This window comes from Dendronephthya gigantea, unplaced genomic scaffold (genome assembly GCF_004324835.1).
Source record: "Dendronephthya gigantea isolate DGI-Jeju-01 unplaced genomic scaffold, DenGig_1.0 000800F, whole genome shotgun sequence".
NCBI classification, from domain to species: Eukaryota; Metazoa; Cnidaria; class Anthozoa; order Malacalcyonacea; family Nephtheidae; genus Dendronephthya; species Dendronephthya gigantea.
This window is the reverse complement of record NW_021163810.1, coordinates 6,263-22,248: the sequence shown is the minus strand read 5'-3', so window position 1 is coordinate 22,248 and position 15,986 is coordinate 6,263. Positions and strand designations below refer to the sequence as shown.

Here is a 15,986-nt window from a genome sequence, read left to right as displayed (position 1 = left end):
TACCTGGACGAGGAATCCAGCATATCATTATGAGGAACAAAGCTATTATAGCGGTATATACTCAGGGCTATCACAATCAAGTTTAGTGTTATCGCTTTATTTCAATGTTTGCTGCACGGTCGGATTCTCACAATTAAAAGAAAATCAAGCGAAAAGTTTCACACGTACAAAAGTATAGGTATGGAACTGGGGCCGGTTGTTCGAAAGATGGATAACTTATCCAACGGATAAGTCCTATCCAACGGATAAATCTGGATAGTTATCCATTGGATAAAAACGCGTTGCAGGAAGCGTGGATAGTGAAGTGGATAGCTACCCAATAGATAAGTTAAAATTTACCAGAAGAAAACAGTATTATTCTGAAATTTCGTACCACAACGTCAGCTGTTGCTAAGCATTTACAACATTGAATTCATAATCATTACGAATTCTCGAGTATAGTTACTGAATGGAAAAGATGAACAAGTGATTTCGATCGACTTTGCACTTCACATCATAGTGATTTTATTAATTAAACACATTGCAATTTTATTCCTTGACCTTGCAACGCTTTGCCTTTCGGTCCAATAGCAAATTTAGAAACACTATTTTAATGTTCGTGAATGAATTACTTAGATATTAGCAAGTTTCCTTGGAATAGGTTGAATCTTTCTTTGCATATTCGCGTTTATAAACTGATTAGAAGCGTATAGTAAATTTACCACCTGTTATAAATGCGAGGATGTCCAAAAAATCGCCGGTCGAACGGAATGTGTAGGCAACGTGAAACGCTGCTGCGACAAATTGCACTTCGAAAACATTTTTAATATATAGTGAATACAATCATGATGTGTATTAGTTTGTTGAAACACAGTAAGAGGAATATTGCATTTTTGTCCTATTTTATATAAATGTTTACAGTGTTACCTTGTATCTTTGAATTTATCCACTGGATAGTGGATTTAAACCACCTCCGGACCTTGGATAAATTTATCCGGTAGATAGCGATTTTTATCCTTTGGATAAAGTTATACAAGCTTCGTGCAACACAAATCACACGCTGGATAAAACTTATCCGTTGGATAGTGAGTTATCCGTTGGATAGCGACTTATCCACCTTTCGAACAACCGGCCCCTGTTCTTTTATTTATCGGAATAACTAGTGATGTGATCTTACATGAAGCATTTTCAGTCATGCTGCTAAATTGTCGTGCTGGCTACGCCACTGAGTATTTTATTTGCTCGCAGAGCCTGGTCTGCTGAACGTGACCGTCGGCCAGTCTTCACCATGTACGGTGACAGTTATTTTCTGCCTTTTAACTTGCCGACATGCAATGTTTCATTGCACGGTGAGTTTTCAACTTTACTGAAGGCGCTACTATACAATATGCAATTTTCCTTACAACTTGCAATGCAATTATAACTCCGAAGGATGTTAATTTGTAAAGAGTGTTCGAAATACTAAGGAAACGTTAGCAGATCGTAATAGATGTTCGTATTTGACAACTTTAGATGCCTCAGGAGTAGAATGGTTTTGCAATTTGCAAGGAAAGTTGCGTAGTGTAACAGCGCCTTGAGATTGTTTCGGAAAGCTGGTTAAATTTCGATGTAACTTGCAAACATGTAATGTTTCATTGCAATTGCGAGTTGAAAATAAGGGTCATTGGACGGAAGAACGGGACAAGTATCGTAGTTTTCAACATACCTTTTATAAGGGCGGAGACATTGATCTTCCATCCTCGGTCGGTTTTATCATTTTTTCTGCTTATCATCCTACAAAAGACAAAAACCTTGTTAAATCGTGGATCAATCTAACACTTTTAAAAGCTTTCTCTCCTAACTGAACTAATTTTATTTATACGGTATAGTTCTATCAGTTCTAAATTGTCCTTCATGGAGGTCCAGTAGGGGTCATCCCGTATTGATCCAGTGTTACTACAGGAGGAAACCTGAACTAAACTGACTTTATTTATGCTGGATAGCTGTATCAGTTCTAAACTTCAACCAAACTAATTCTAACAATTCGAAAAAGCTGGGACTTCAGACGAAAAAGGTCAGCCGATTTTGAAAAATCTTAGATGCGGGGTGTTATAAGGCGGTTAGTAATTTCATCATCACCTTCATCCAAGGATGTTCCAGAGCTTCTGAAACCGTGATGCATTTTCTGTGACCAACAGTAAGCAGTTTTGTTATAAGATCCTTAGCTTCACTGCTAACATTCTTCCAGAGGTTGTTCGGAAATTTATACGACCCTTCTTTGACTTGTTTCTCCAATGGGTTATTTGCCTGCTTTGAAAATAAAGAAGATCCGGAAAGTCTAAAAGACGTTAACTTTTCATTGACGTACTCCAATTTTGAAATGAGGTTAACCTACCTCCAGCTTCATTACAAATCGTCTTCACTACGTGAATTTGAGTAAACTGAAGTATATGGCATACCAAACATATAACACACGATTTCTTGTAGGATCGTTCTTCAGGCTACGGGATTAACATTTTGGTAGCGAGGTAACTTGGTGTACCACAGATTGTTTCCATATAGGAATTCGGATCTAAAAAATTAATTGTTATCATTGAGAAATGTAACAATGAGAAATAACTGAACCTAAAACGTTTGCAGAATGCGCTCTGCTTTCGTAAAACGAAATCACGGACAAAACTCGGAATTGAGATTATAGTGACTTCCAGGATTTGCTGGCAATGGTCACATCGAATGGTTTCTTCAAATACAATTTAAAGGGCAATTTAAACACAAGTTCAATACACAACCGACACAAACCTTTATAAGCGTTTCGTCATACGAGGAACACAATAAAACATTTTCTGGCTAGAGAAGAAAAAGTTAAATTATGGTCGTTAAAGTTTAGGATATAAAGACAGTAGTGATAGATAAATTAGGGCGTGCTTACCTTCCAATCCCTGTTAGTGATGCCATTTTCATGTAAATGCTAAAAATACGAAACAGTATGAATAAAGTTAGTTTAGTTCAGGCTCCTGCAGTAACACTGGATCAATAACAGATGATCCTTAGCTTGGTGTCATTAAAAGCTCCAATCTCTTCGTGATATTTTCCATAAACTTTAGTCATCGCCTGTGAATGAAATATTCCAATTTGTTTAATTCATTCTTCGAAGGCTACACATGGCTACATTCGCGCTAAACGACATCCTCACCTGAAGGCACATTGCTTTCATAGTTGGTTTAGTTGTCAATAGGAATCAGTGATACAGATCGTTAGACAACTCGAGCCTGAAAACAAAATAGAAAAGTCGATCGAATCTTGAATGGTTTCATCCATGATTCTATACTTCTCTACTACATTCTGCAGGACAAATAACATTGCGTGAACTGTGCAGCAATATAGAGAATAGGGGGAAGCCAGACAGAAAAGCACATGGAAAGTAGTTTGAATATTTGCAAACCCTGATAGATAAATGTCGTGGACTCACACATTTGTTTTCGGCGTCTCCTCGTCGTTTTGTTCCAACAAGACTCTCAAATAATAGTCACCTGATAGCAGAGATACGTTACTGAGTTTGTTAAACTGTTAAAAAGCTAGAGCAGTTAGGCTTATCACTAACCTATTTCAGTTCATCAGCTAAACATTCATACAGGACTTCAAACTAAAGGTGATTCCAAAAGACAACGTAGTTTCCACTCAGATCTTTTTCCATTGCAAATGCGTGCAAATCAGATTCGAGTGCCCCAGAAGTTCCTCTCGCGTCTGTCACATTGAAAACATAAGAAATTGTTTGATACTCTTTTACGAGAACAGTTTAGAGAAAGAGGTCAGGACTATTGAATTTGTCTTGTTATACTCATAGCGACAGGAAATCCTCCATTACATTTCCATTTCCTATATTTTCAACGGAAACTAACCTTAACTTCGAGACTCACCTTGTAATTCCAAATCAGGTTGTACGCTGTCAGATCTTGACTGAATCTGTAAAAAAGATCCGCTTAAATATCATTGCTTTTTCATCTTTCAAACGACTAGAACATTTTCCCATTTTCTTAATATGAACACTTACTTTTAATAAAAAAACTGGATTTAAATTCTCACATTTTTCCTGGATTTGAATCCTATTTTTGTCCTCCAATGCGAGAGATATCCTTCAAGTTGATTCCTCAACGTTCCCCTCGTTTTTCCAGAGCTCTAAGACACAAGTATAGCACGTGAAATAACAGGCTTATACGTACATGCAAGCATGCATTATGAAATTTTGGAACACGATTGTTGATTTAAAACGTACTTCTGCAAGCTTTACATTGTCACGAATTGATAAACGATCTTCTTCAGTCTCTGGTGGCTGAAGGAAAGATAAAAACTTTCCAACAAAATTGTTTCTTTACAAAAAGGTTTTACACTTCTGAATGAATTACCATTTAATTATTTCCTCAGTGGGGCAGTTGGCACAGTTTAAGGATGAATGATGGAGTTTAGTTACCAAAGCAGTTGATACCACTTAGTCATGAACACGATTGGTTAGTCAGAATCACCTCAATGGGTTTATGTAAATAATGGCCCTCGCAAAAAAGTTTTCAAAGATTTCTCACTTCGTCAGGGCTTTCAAGGTAATAGAGCAAACCAGCAGGCTGTAAAAATCGTATTCAAATTTATTACATAATTGTTTATGAACCAAAAATTATGAACAGGAAATCTCGCATTTAAACTTTCTTGCACGCTTGGATATTTTGTTCGAAAAACGCCCGTAGAAAGTGTGGCAATTTGTTTTTGACCGCGCGTGAGTTTTTGGGGTGCTGGGAGCGAAAATAGTTTTCGAAAAATGCGTCAAATTGCGCGAGAGATAGATATTTGTGGATATTCTTGATCATAAATATAAATAGCTGGATAGATAGGGACATTCAGGAGCTTCAATTTGATATATAAATTGCCATGGAAACTGAAGCTGTTTACACCAAGCTTCGCTTCTTGCGCAGGGCTTTTGGTCGAAATGTCGCTGTTCGTTGGAAATTGCAAAAAACTCAAACTTCAGCTAGTATAGGAATCCCATCGAAAGGCTTTCAGCTGTTAGATTGAGTGTTTTTTTAAAGTTTTATGTTTTACTTAAATTCGTATGTTTTTGTTTTTTCATAACGGCATCTTAAACCGCAAAATCATGCTATATTCGAAGGCGCCTGCTTACAAAAGGTTTAAAGCCGGCGAATACATGAGGCAAAAACGTCTGGGGTCATTGGCAGTTGAAGGGAAAAACAAAAAACTAAAAAACACCAAAATGAAGTTAAAGAGGCTGGATGATAGGGTAAAAATAATTTCAGTAGTTATATCTTCGCTTTCTTTTAAAAAGATATTTCGGCTTTAATAGTCGGAATTTGTATTTTCAGCCTTTAATACCTATGGTTGTTGTAGTAAATATCTGAGAAAACATTGTCTGTTAAGCTCTATAGTATACCGCTTGAGATGAAATACATGTATTTTTTTACCTTTCGATCTGGAGAAGTGAAGCTGTCTGGCTCTAGTTTTATAAAGCTCATGTTTATTGTGTTAAGAGGTGTTCATGCCTATTATTTATCTTCACTACTACACTTTGAATCAAGTCTAGGATACTAGATAAGATTTATGCATATGAATTATATTCAAAGAAAAGCCTGGAGCAGGGAGCATTCAACTGGCATGGTAAATTACTAAAGAAATAAACTGAAATCCAGAAAAGTAAAATATATGTTTTACTCTTTAAAAGCACATATATAGTACATACTGATTAAAAAGCTATGTGGTCAAAACACATCAATGTTACTATGTAATGCAGGCCTGACTTGGTCCTTACTACAAATGAAATTTAAGGACAATCAAATAGGTAGATTATCATGTTGAGTAATACCTGATAAACTGAGTTTCTTGGGTGTTCAGAAGAAGATTGAAACCACCCAATTTAGCAAACTAAATATTTCAACAATTTTTACAACTGTTGAAATTACAAAATTTGCATCATTCCAAAACCTTAGCCAATGTAAAATAATTAGATCATGATGCATACTGTAGCTTAATATTATTGGTATTTCCTATGTGGCTAATGATGATAAAATATTGAGAGCAAAATGTAAATTCAGCAATCCTAAACATGTTCATATAGTACAAGTTATTCTCTGCAAATGTTTATGCTCACCTCTTTCTATATACTAAGATTGCATGTGGCCATTGCTGCTGTTAATTAGTAATATTTACAGCACATACATTAATATAATTAACTGTAAAAATTGTTAACAACACAAGTATTGAGTTAATTACTACAAAATGTAAAAGTAAAAACTCATGTGGCAACATCAAATATGTTTGTTTTGCAATACAATTTTGCTATTGCAAGTGAAAGATATGACTGAATAATGATAGTACTCTCCCTGGTAGTGGTATTGCTTAATAAATGGCAATTTTTTTGTAAAAGTTGGTATATTAATATGCCAGACTCAGCCTGCTGCCAGGAAACAAACAAATCAGGGTCCATGCAGTTTAACAGATAGTATGCAATGCTGTTAATGAACTTTGTATGACACTCCTGATATGCAATTTTGCTTGCCAAACAGTTTTCCTTAACACATGCTAGGTTTTGTATGTAACAGGAGACATTTGCATTGCTGGAAGCCTAGAAATTCCCTCTTTGGAGATAATGGAAGATATTCCCTACAATTAAGCCAATTATTGTTTTGACTGAGAAATCAATGGTGATGAAATCAATGCCCTTATCAATTAACATTATCTGATGTGGCAGAAGCCACATGAATAGACCCTTCCAAGTTTAGAGGTACCACCTTTTAGGGCATGCAAAGCCAATAGAAAATTCAATAGGGACATAAGTGACTGATAGTTACTCTGCCATGACAAGTATCAATCATGCCAGTCACCATTGAGCTTTCTATTGTGTTTGCACCTCCTGCAAGATGGCATTTCTAACCTTGGAAGGGATCATGTGGCCAGATATTAAGATATGCATTCACATTGTCAAACAACCTAGGTACATGCATTACTCTCAGGGTATCATTCAAGTTAAATATTAAAATGCATTCAGTTTGAAGTATCCCTACCTGCAAAATTGCAGCATATATGCTATTATTGTGATTGCTATTAACTGTACATAATTTTCTTGGGGAATATACAATGTAAATTTTATATAAAATTGTTATGATATTCGCCATTAATTGTTAACACTATACAAGGTTCACAATTAGCATAATATGTGTTACGAATAGCCACTTCCTCCTGCGTATACCCTGAGAGCAATGCTAGTAATTCCATCACCAAACGCAGATTAGTTAAATATATTACTTCGCCTTTCGTAATGCTTCCGAAATAACAAAACTGTTCGCAAAACACGGGCATTGATTTTACCATTTTTCTAAAAACAACAAATAGCTCGTATGGAATATCTGGCGAAATCTCCGAAGTGAAAGGATTCCTCGCATTCCGTCTGCTGCATAGCCTGCGTCGTATTGCTGCCAGCCACAATCTAGACACATGCTGAAAAACCACGGCTGAATTTATGGAAGACCTAGCAAGAATCTTTGCTGGGCCAAAAAGGTTACTATCGCGACTACCCGCCGTACGGCAAAGCTCCACTATCGGCCGAATTACTCTGGCCCCTTCCTCTAAAAGGTCACGGTCAGAGCACTGCAGCAATCGAGACAAGCACTCTTTAATATTCTCGCTAATACTTTCAACTTTTTGTTGACACTTGTCTCCTAAAACAACTTGGTTTACAACTTGTTCAGCAGAAAATTTTGTATTTGCCGCCGCCATTTTGTAAACACAAATGGGGAAGACCGCAGAACAAACTCACTTTGTTGCATAATTTCATTTGAAATACCGCAGGACAGTAGGAATGGCGAAATGGACGTTTCTCGGGAAAAAATGCCAAGCGTGTTGTATATTTTAGACATTAAAAACTATAACTACTTTAATACGAACATTATTCTCGCAAGTAATGCCATTGCTGTTGGATGATGCTATGCCAACAATAATGATTATAAATTACTTATGGAGTATGCTTGTTAGTCTCAATTGAACTATTTACAGATGGCTAGTATATAGAGGATTATAAAATCACAAGTTTTAAGATGAATCTGAGAATGTTGCTAAAATACAACTCAGGTCCTGCGGATGGAATAGAGGCTATACCTCTGCAACAATTTGTTAATTTATCACACTAATTCGCACCTGTTCAATAGCGAACGTCTATCAGTGCTTTGCGTAAACATGGCCATGCGTAAGCGTTTTGGCAGAGCGCCCTCGGCAAGCGCCAGAACTTGTATTTTTGCCGCGGTTTCTTCATCAGCTTCCTAAAGTGAAGTTCTAACTAAATATTAACAGATGATTTTAGGCACTTCACACGATGCCGGAATATTCTTGAGGTTTTAAAGGGTCTTAATTTCGAGTGGTATTATACGCACTTCAAATTCAAGCAGGGAACAGTTGATGGAAAAATGAGTCAACTGTACGTCCTCAGTGACAAGAGCATTGCACCGGCATCGCAAAAGCGTAGGTTCGATTCCTGCCGGAGGATCTATAGTTCACTCATTTTTCCGTCATCTGTTCCTGGCTTGATTTGAAGTGTGTATAATACCTCTCAAAATTAAGACCCTTTAAAACCTCTTAAATATCAACTGAACTAATATGTACATTCATCACGGCTAAAAAAATGCAGAGCGTTATAAATGACGTTCGTCAAAGGCAGAAAATTCTCAATGGATGAATGAATGAATAAAACGTACCTCGATTATCGCCTTCAGAACCATGCCAGCACCTTTCACAATTGTTGTCGACGGATGCTGAAATTGTTGAGGAACGAATTCAAAACCACGATTGGTAAGAACCATTAGCGGGGCAATAGTAAAACATACATAAGCGAAGAAATGGTAAAATTGGTACTATTATTTAGTTTTGTCGTAAACCTACCTGGAACAATCGATAAATGCAATGACCCATTTCTAGACAAACAAATAACAGACTTCATGAGTTGCTCCTATGCATGGGTCAAGCTAGTGGACGTGGTAAACTTCACCAAAAAGGTAAAGAGAGAAAGGCTATTTAATCAACTCTCAACCTCAGTCAAAGAGCCATAAACTACCAAGAAGACAAGTTGAATGAAAAGCTCCTCAAATTTCTTTGTAGCATACCTGCAACTTTCTCCAGTAATTTCCAAACTGTTCATCATCTGTTGTCTCACTAAGAGGAATATGCAATAGTCTATTTATTGTAACAGACTACATGAGTTGATTCAAAATATTGGAAGCAATCACACCTTACTATTAGTTTAACATGAATGTCCAACTTCACCCCCGTATTATTTTAATATATTGCAAAGCAACTAGAACAAACCTGTAAGGAGGACACAGAGCAAACGTCAGAAAATCAAGCAATCCACTTATAACTAAAACCCCAGTAGAACGAATATAGAAGAAAAGTTTTCATAGTTAATCTATTTCTTGTGTTTAGTTAGAAAGGTAGTTCAAATTAGAAAGGCAGTTCTTACGAATGACTTGCTGGGTTTTGCAAGGGAATTTCTCTTCCAAAACAAAGCTATATACATACAAGAGGGATGGAAAGATAAAATGCAAGGGTTCAGCATAGATTATAGGCAACCAACACCGCACATCTTACCACATTTATCGTGAGAATATCCAACAAACTGCTTTTAGTAAAAATAACAAAAAGCTTTTGTTTATCTGTTCTTGTCGAATGTCATAGTTATCGTGCGTTGGCTATATAAAAAAAAGAATTGGTTTCGATAAAATTGGATCCTGTTAACATTCAGATTTCAAAGTTGGCTGAGTTTATGTGGATTGCAAGTTAAAGGGGTAACACTAATGATAGTGACAGATTTGGCAACATATTACCAGGAAATTCATCGTTAAAGTGTTGGCGCTTTCCTTTATACGGAAAAAACGGCCAGACCGGTCCTATTGTTGATCTCGGTACAGACAGATTACTGGTATTTTAGAGTGTTTCAAGAACTCTGCGTTCAAGTATATCGTTACTTGCATCTGTCTAGCTCGGAAATTTCGCAACTATATTCTTAACGAAATACTCTATTTTAAATTTAAATATGACCGGTCTGACCATTTTGGCCGCTTAAAGGAAAGCCCTCTCTTTACCTGCATCAGAGCACACAGCATGTCGACAGCGGCGTGAGTCACGGCTTCATTATTCCTCTTCAAAGCTTTCACAGTTTTCACACCAACCTTCTCATAGAAGCTGTAAAAACAAAACAGAAACACGGTCTAGAGAAAGTGAGCTGGTTGAGTAAACAGCGTGTGTTGTGGTTAAAGATAAACGTTTCTCACCTAGTGAGCGTTGTGAAACCTGCTTTGGATCCAACCTAATGTCTCAAAGCGTGAAACAGTGCTTCGAGATCTTTATCTGATATTTTGTTTTGGTCTCCTGCAAATAGACGAAACATTTTAACTATTTTTTGTACATATTGAACACCTGTGAAGGTAATAGCAGTCAGAATATGTATATTTTAGGGGTGAACACTAAATATATTTATTGGCAAAGATATACAATACCTTCGTGAGCAATGAGCATTGTGATGGCATTAATGATAAATCTTTCTTTATTCTCCGGGAAAAGTCCTTACAAAATATTTAAAATCGTTTGAAATATATATTGGAGTTTAAAAGACTTAATATTCCAGCCGTACTTCTGGCGAGAAAATTTCAAATCTACCATTTCATGGATTCGGACCCAGTCAACTCAGCAACCAGAGTTACCGCATTGTAGTCCCTAAGCCTCTTAACGTTCCTTATACGCGGCGAGGCGGGAACTGAGAGGCCTAGAACAAAATGTTTTGTATTTTGGCTATTTTGTCCCCACTTTCTGTATTGAGGTCAGTTTACGATCCACGACGCGGTTAACTGGCCTTGTTCGACGTCGCTAGTCAAATATTTGCTTGAAATAACCTGCGGGATATTAATTATACTGTCAGGACTTCGAAATATCCATACAAACGTTTCAATGTCATTTGCTGTCGACGCTATCGACTATCAAGTAAACTCGAGTCCGTACGTACATGGTTATGATTATAATAAGCTTCAATCTGCCAATTTAAATTATTCTCGCTTCCTTTATAACGATTATTGTTGTAAATCTAGGTCAACTAATGCATACTAAAATATGCAGAAAACTAACGTGCGTATGAAAAACACGTGAGTGGAAAACAGCCTTAATCCAGATTTTGACAGAACATTAAAACTCAGTAAAAATGCAATAATATTCTCTACACAGGATTTTGTCTGCAGAAAAGTACAAAATAAGAAATTGTCAACTTACGTCTTGGGTGACTGCATGAAGTAGACCGCTGTAGGAAATATTGCAGTTAAATCTCTACACATCTTCGGTTAAATTTCCTGCAAGGAACCAGTAATAAGACAATATAAGCTTTTAGAGATATTTCAAAAATTTAAAGTGAAATAAAAAGAGAAATATTTCACCTGGAGACGCAGCGAGGAATTTTAAATGACTGCTTTCTACTTCTTCGTCAACAACGTTATACAATGGACCCCAACGATAACCTTGATAAAATATATCATCTTAAAAAAACAATTCTTCTTTTGCTGTATGTGATGTATTGGACTGACTAATAGGAATACCTGACGAGAAGTGTAATTGTTTGTGTGTTATATGTGATCCCATACGTCAGGAGGAGAATGAAATGAGGGTTCGTATTTACGGCAATCATAGCAGTGCGAGATTTTCATCAGGAAAATTTTGACCATAATTTTCGCTCAATCATCTATGAAAAAGCGTACAGTCTCTTCGTTGGGGTCGTTTTTACACAAACATCTCCATTTCCACTGCCTCTAACCCCGTGTAGCTAACCAGCCAATGATATATCCCTAGATTGGGTGAAATACAAACATTCAGAACAAGAAATATTTTATATAGCTTCATACAAAATCTGCTTTTTTAAACTACCTGTCGGAAGACGAGTAATTTCTCAGCTGACCGCTTGTGTATTCCAGCCCGAACAACTGAGGATGGTCTCGATAGCTAATTATTGAAAATATCTGACAGAAAAAGAAGTTTTAAAACTATGATATACTATAATACACAAGTCTTAACCAAACGGTATATTCTGGAAAGTAACTGCAAAAATAAAACTATTTTAAGTCGGCTGGATACTTTTTTGCAATTGGACATGTTCAAAATGGAACCGTGAAATAAAAAAGATGATAAAAGCAGTAAACTTGAATCCAGGTCAGAAGACATGGAGTGTTTGGAGTGTTTGGAGTGTTTGGAGTGTTTGGAGTGTTTGGAGTGTTTGGAATGTTTGTTTTTTTTCTTTCAAGGTCTGAGATGAACAATTACTGGAACTGACATGGAATGTCGCATGACTTACTGAGCTAAGGGGATGAAGGCTGACGATGTTGAACATATATTATAGCAATAATAGTTTATAGTTTATTATATATTATAGTAATAGAGTTGATGTTCGCGGGCATAAATGTGTTTTTGGCCCTCCTCGCGGAACACATTTTAACCCTCGCTACGCTCGGGCTAAAATGAGTTCGAAGTCGGGCCAAAAACACATTTATGACCGCGAACATCAACCCTATTGTTACATTATTATCACTATAAAAAACACATGAGTATATACAAAATTAGTAAAATACAATAATTAGTAAATACAATAATTAGTAAATACAAAATTAGTAAAATACAATAATTAGTAAATAGATTTGAATAAATATAGTTCACCTGGTGCAAGGCACTTTTTAATGATAACTCCAAGCTTATACTTTCTGGATAATTTAATACATTCTATAGGGTTTAATGATCAATATAGGGATAAGTATCATAAAATTGTTTGGCTGTTGGGGTGTATAAACTATCAAAACTACAAAATTATATCCTGTCAAAATTTCGAATTTCTAAAATAATGCCGGGTTTATGGTCATTTGAATTTGCTTGCTACTTTTATAATATGCAAAAAAGTAGACGGTAGACACTGATTTTAAGTTCAAATTTATAATATTTCGAAAATATATTATGCATTATTAATTATATAACATACCTTGAATAAATTTGAAGTTTTACATGATTCAAGAACATTTTCATTTGTATACCGAACTGTTTCGCCTTTGGATTTGATTCCGTTCATTAGTCAAAGTACACTTCAAGATGTCGGGCTTCCCTTCAAAATTGTCGAGGCCAGGGATATGACGGTGCTAGTGCTGTGTCCAGCCAGGTAAAAGGTATTTCTGGGAGAATATAGAGAAAAACCCGAAGGCGTTGCATGTTCATTACTCCAGTCATCGTTTAAACCTTATTGTTGCCAAAGCGTGTTCAATTCTTCCAGTGAAAAATATGTTGAGTCAGGCACAAAATATCGCCAGCTTTTTTATCAGTTTCCCTATCCGCTCACAGTATCTAAGTAAAAAGATGAAAGAGTTTGGTTTAACCCGTAACAAGCTCGCAAAGCCTTCCACGACACGATGGGTAGAACGAATAAGATCCCGCGATGGTTGTTTGGATGCATTCAAAGTTATCTACAAAACACTCAATTTTATGCAGTTTGGAGGATCGCAGGAAGGGCCATTTCCTAGATTAGCTAGTGACGCACAGTCTCATTTTCGCAACGTGGAGAAATTTGAATTTATGGCTGCTCTCATTATCACCCAACATGTTCTGGATCATACTTTGTCATTGACGGTCCAATTAAAGAAGAAAAAAAATCGATATTGCGGAATCAATAAAACAGATTAATCTTTTAAAGGATGAAATGGCAAAACTACGTGCCTCTGTAGATTTATTCCACAATGAATACTACGACAAGCTGTTGGAATTAGCTAATAACCTCGACGTGGCTGAGTGTTTTCCCCGGGTATGTAAAGCTCAAACAAAATGTGATAATCATCGTACCAGTACAGCAGGTGGTTACAACAGATTAACAGTAACCATTAAGAGTCGTGCATAGGCCACGTGATAACGAAACATTCTGAGCTCATCAATGAACAATTGTAAAGGTTTTATTGTAACTCATAGGAAAACCTAAGGATATATTTTGTAAAATCTATTATATTACGAGTGTCTTTCCCTAAGTCTACCGACCCCTGAATTCCCCACGCTATCGTCACCCTGTAATAAATAAGTAACGTTGCAAGTCCTCACCTTCAACCACAAGGATTAAATTACGTAATTCGAAGTGCAAAATTGAGATTACCGGTTTCTGAGTTTACCGGTTTATAATGCTCAGTATTTAATAATCCGTATAAGACCAATTTATCATTATTATTACTTGACTTACGGATTCATTAAGTTTATCCTCGTCTTAACTCAAAAAAGTTTTCAAAGGACTTGCATCCAGAAGGGATTTACCAGGAACAGGCTAAAATTAAACAGATGTTGAGATTAATGCACGATGATGATTCGTGATCTTAAAATTGCTACCTTTTGAAACTCTTCACGAGTTAATAAGCCTTGACTGTTCCCTGTGAAAGAAAAATAGGTAAATATAGTCATATTATAATATATATTTCCTCCATATTGCAAAGGTAATTTCGCTTGCCTTCAGTTTCTTCCTTGTGTAAAACAGTGTCTTTGGAATCTGGTACGACATCAATCTGAAACGATTGTAAAATGAAAAAGCTAGTCTAAATCAAAGATCTCTTTCTTTTCTGCTTCCCCTGCCAGTCATGTTAGTAGCAATATAAGGGATGGATAGTGAATGTTCTTGCACGAAGTAAATTTCATGCAAAGCGAGTTTGAAGAGAAATTCTTACCATAAAAGCGCTTGGTCCATATCTCGGACTACGACTCAAATATCGAGTTCGTTGAAAAATGCCGAACCAAGATTCAACTTTTGCCCGGAATCTTGTAATAAAATCGACGAGGGTGAAGATCTGCCGTGTTCTGTAAGCAGCATCTTTTGTTCTGCGCTGTCTAAAATGTTGGCAGATAATTTGTTCATTTCGTAAATGCGCGAACAATGGCCGATCTGTTTTAACATTACAAACCTGACTCCTTGAGTTCGGTTTTCTTCATTTCAACATCATCCCGGGTATCTTCAATATTAGTTTCCTCATCTTCTCTACACGATGCGAGGCGATCTTTGACAAGATCTACAATCAATGTACGCTGTCTGTGCTCTTGCTAAGAAGTTCTGTTGTAGTTTCAAGGCGTTGTCTGGCTCCTTCTTTAATGAGTTCGGCCGATAAATCATCTGAAATACAACAATATCAATTTGACATTCCGCCAACGGAATGCTTAACCAAAACATTGAACAGGTTTTACCCATCGTTGACCTTACCAAAGAGTTGTTTTGGAATTAAACTTTCATAAATCTCAGTCTTTCCCACCGCTGGTCGTCACAAGATGTTTGAGTCACAAGATTTCTGTATGAGCCTACGTACCAGTGGGCTTTAAATCGCGGGTAAGAAGGTCAGATGCTTTGGTATCGAATTTTGTCTTTGGCACCTGGCTAGAATCATCTGCACGAGTTTTTCTATCAGTTGAAGAGCCTGGAAATGACAAATACGTTCCTAAGAGCTTTCACTAGAAGAATATTAAAACTTGGTCGCTCTTGCAAATATATTATTGAAAATTCAGCAAGCAATCCCCCTGGCAATAGAATGACATGTGGACTTACTTTCGTAATAAATGGCACGAATTGTTTTCTTAACAATAGCGGACAGTTGACAAACCAGGATGAAATGACATTATCAGCAAGAGCTACAGTGTATTGAGAGTATCTAAGGTGAAACATATCAGTTCGTTTATATTTTAATCATTTTGACAAAACCAATAATAAAAAGTTTCAGATGTTATCGCGTTGAGCCAACTTCGATGATTCTGTGTAAGGCAAACATATTCCAAAGACTTGTTTCAACTGGATCGCTGTGAAGTTTTTGTACAAAGCACAAAGCTGTTACAATGCGATTTAAACGATTTAAAAGAATGTTACCAACTTTTCGCCGAATACGATTGTGTGTTTACACAACCTAGCTCTCTTTAGGGGGTACATTGATATTTTGTAACAGATTTCATAATTTACG

General features: G+C 36.5%; 5 long non-coding RNA genes across 5 annotated transcripts; all 5 read right to left on the bottom strand.

Annotated features, from left to right (window-relative positions):
- Positions 1 to 3,028: 3,028 nt before the first annotated feature.
- Positions 3,029 to 3,467, bottom strand: LOC114544467. Its single transcript, XR_003690436.1, has 3 exons — positions 3,428 to 3,467; positions 3,152 to 3,227; positions 3,029 to 3,069 (listed from the first exon to the last, which is right to left on the bottom strand). It is a non-coding gene; the product is annotated as an uncharacterized LOC114544467 (long non-coding RNA).
- A 438-nt stretch (positions 3,468 to 3,905) lies between these two features.
- LOC114544470 lies at positions 3,906 to 4,271 on the bottom strand. Its single transcript, XR_003690439.1, has 3 exons — positions 4,232 to 4,271; positions 4,042 to 4,134; positions 3,906 to 3,921 (listed from the first exon to the last, which is right to left on the bottom strand). It is a non-coding gene; the product is annotated as an uncharacterized LOC114544470 (long non-coding RNA).
- Positions 4,267 to 8,744, bottom strand: LOC114544471. Its single transcript, XR_003690440.1, has 3 exons — positions 8,703 to 8,744; positions 8,149 to 8,270; positions 4,267 to 4,288 (listed from the first exon to the last, which is right to left on the bottom strand). It is a non-coding gene; the product is annotated as an uncharacterized LOC114544471 (long non-coding RNA).
- A 2,720-nt stretch (positions 8,745 to 11,464) lies between these two features.
- Positions 11,465 to 11,949, bottom strand: LOC114544469. Its single transcript, XR_003690438.1, has 3 exons — positions 11,908 to 11,949; positions 11,583 to 11,828; positions 11,465 to 11,504 (listed from the first exon to the last, which is right to left on the bottom strand). It is a non-coding gene; the product is annotated as an uncharacterized LOC114544469 (long non-coding RNA).
- A 10-nt stretch (positions 11,950 to 11,959) lies between these two features.
- Positions 11,960 to 13,199, bottom strand: LOC114544468. The gene is made up of 3 exons (XR_003690437.1): positions 13,007 to 13,199; positions 12,691 to 12,753; positions 11,960 to 11,999 (listed from the first exon to the last, which is right to left on the bottom strand). It is a non-coding gene; the product is annotated as an uncharacterized LOC114544468 (long non-coding RNA).
- Between the last annotated feature and the right edge of the window lie 2,787 nt (positions 13,200 to 15,986).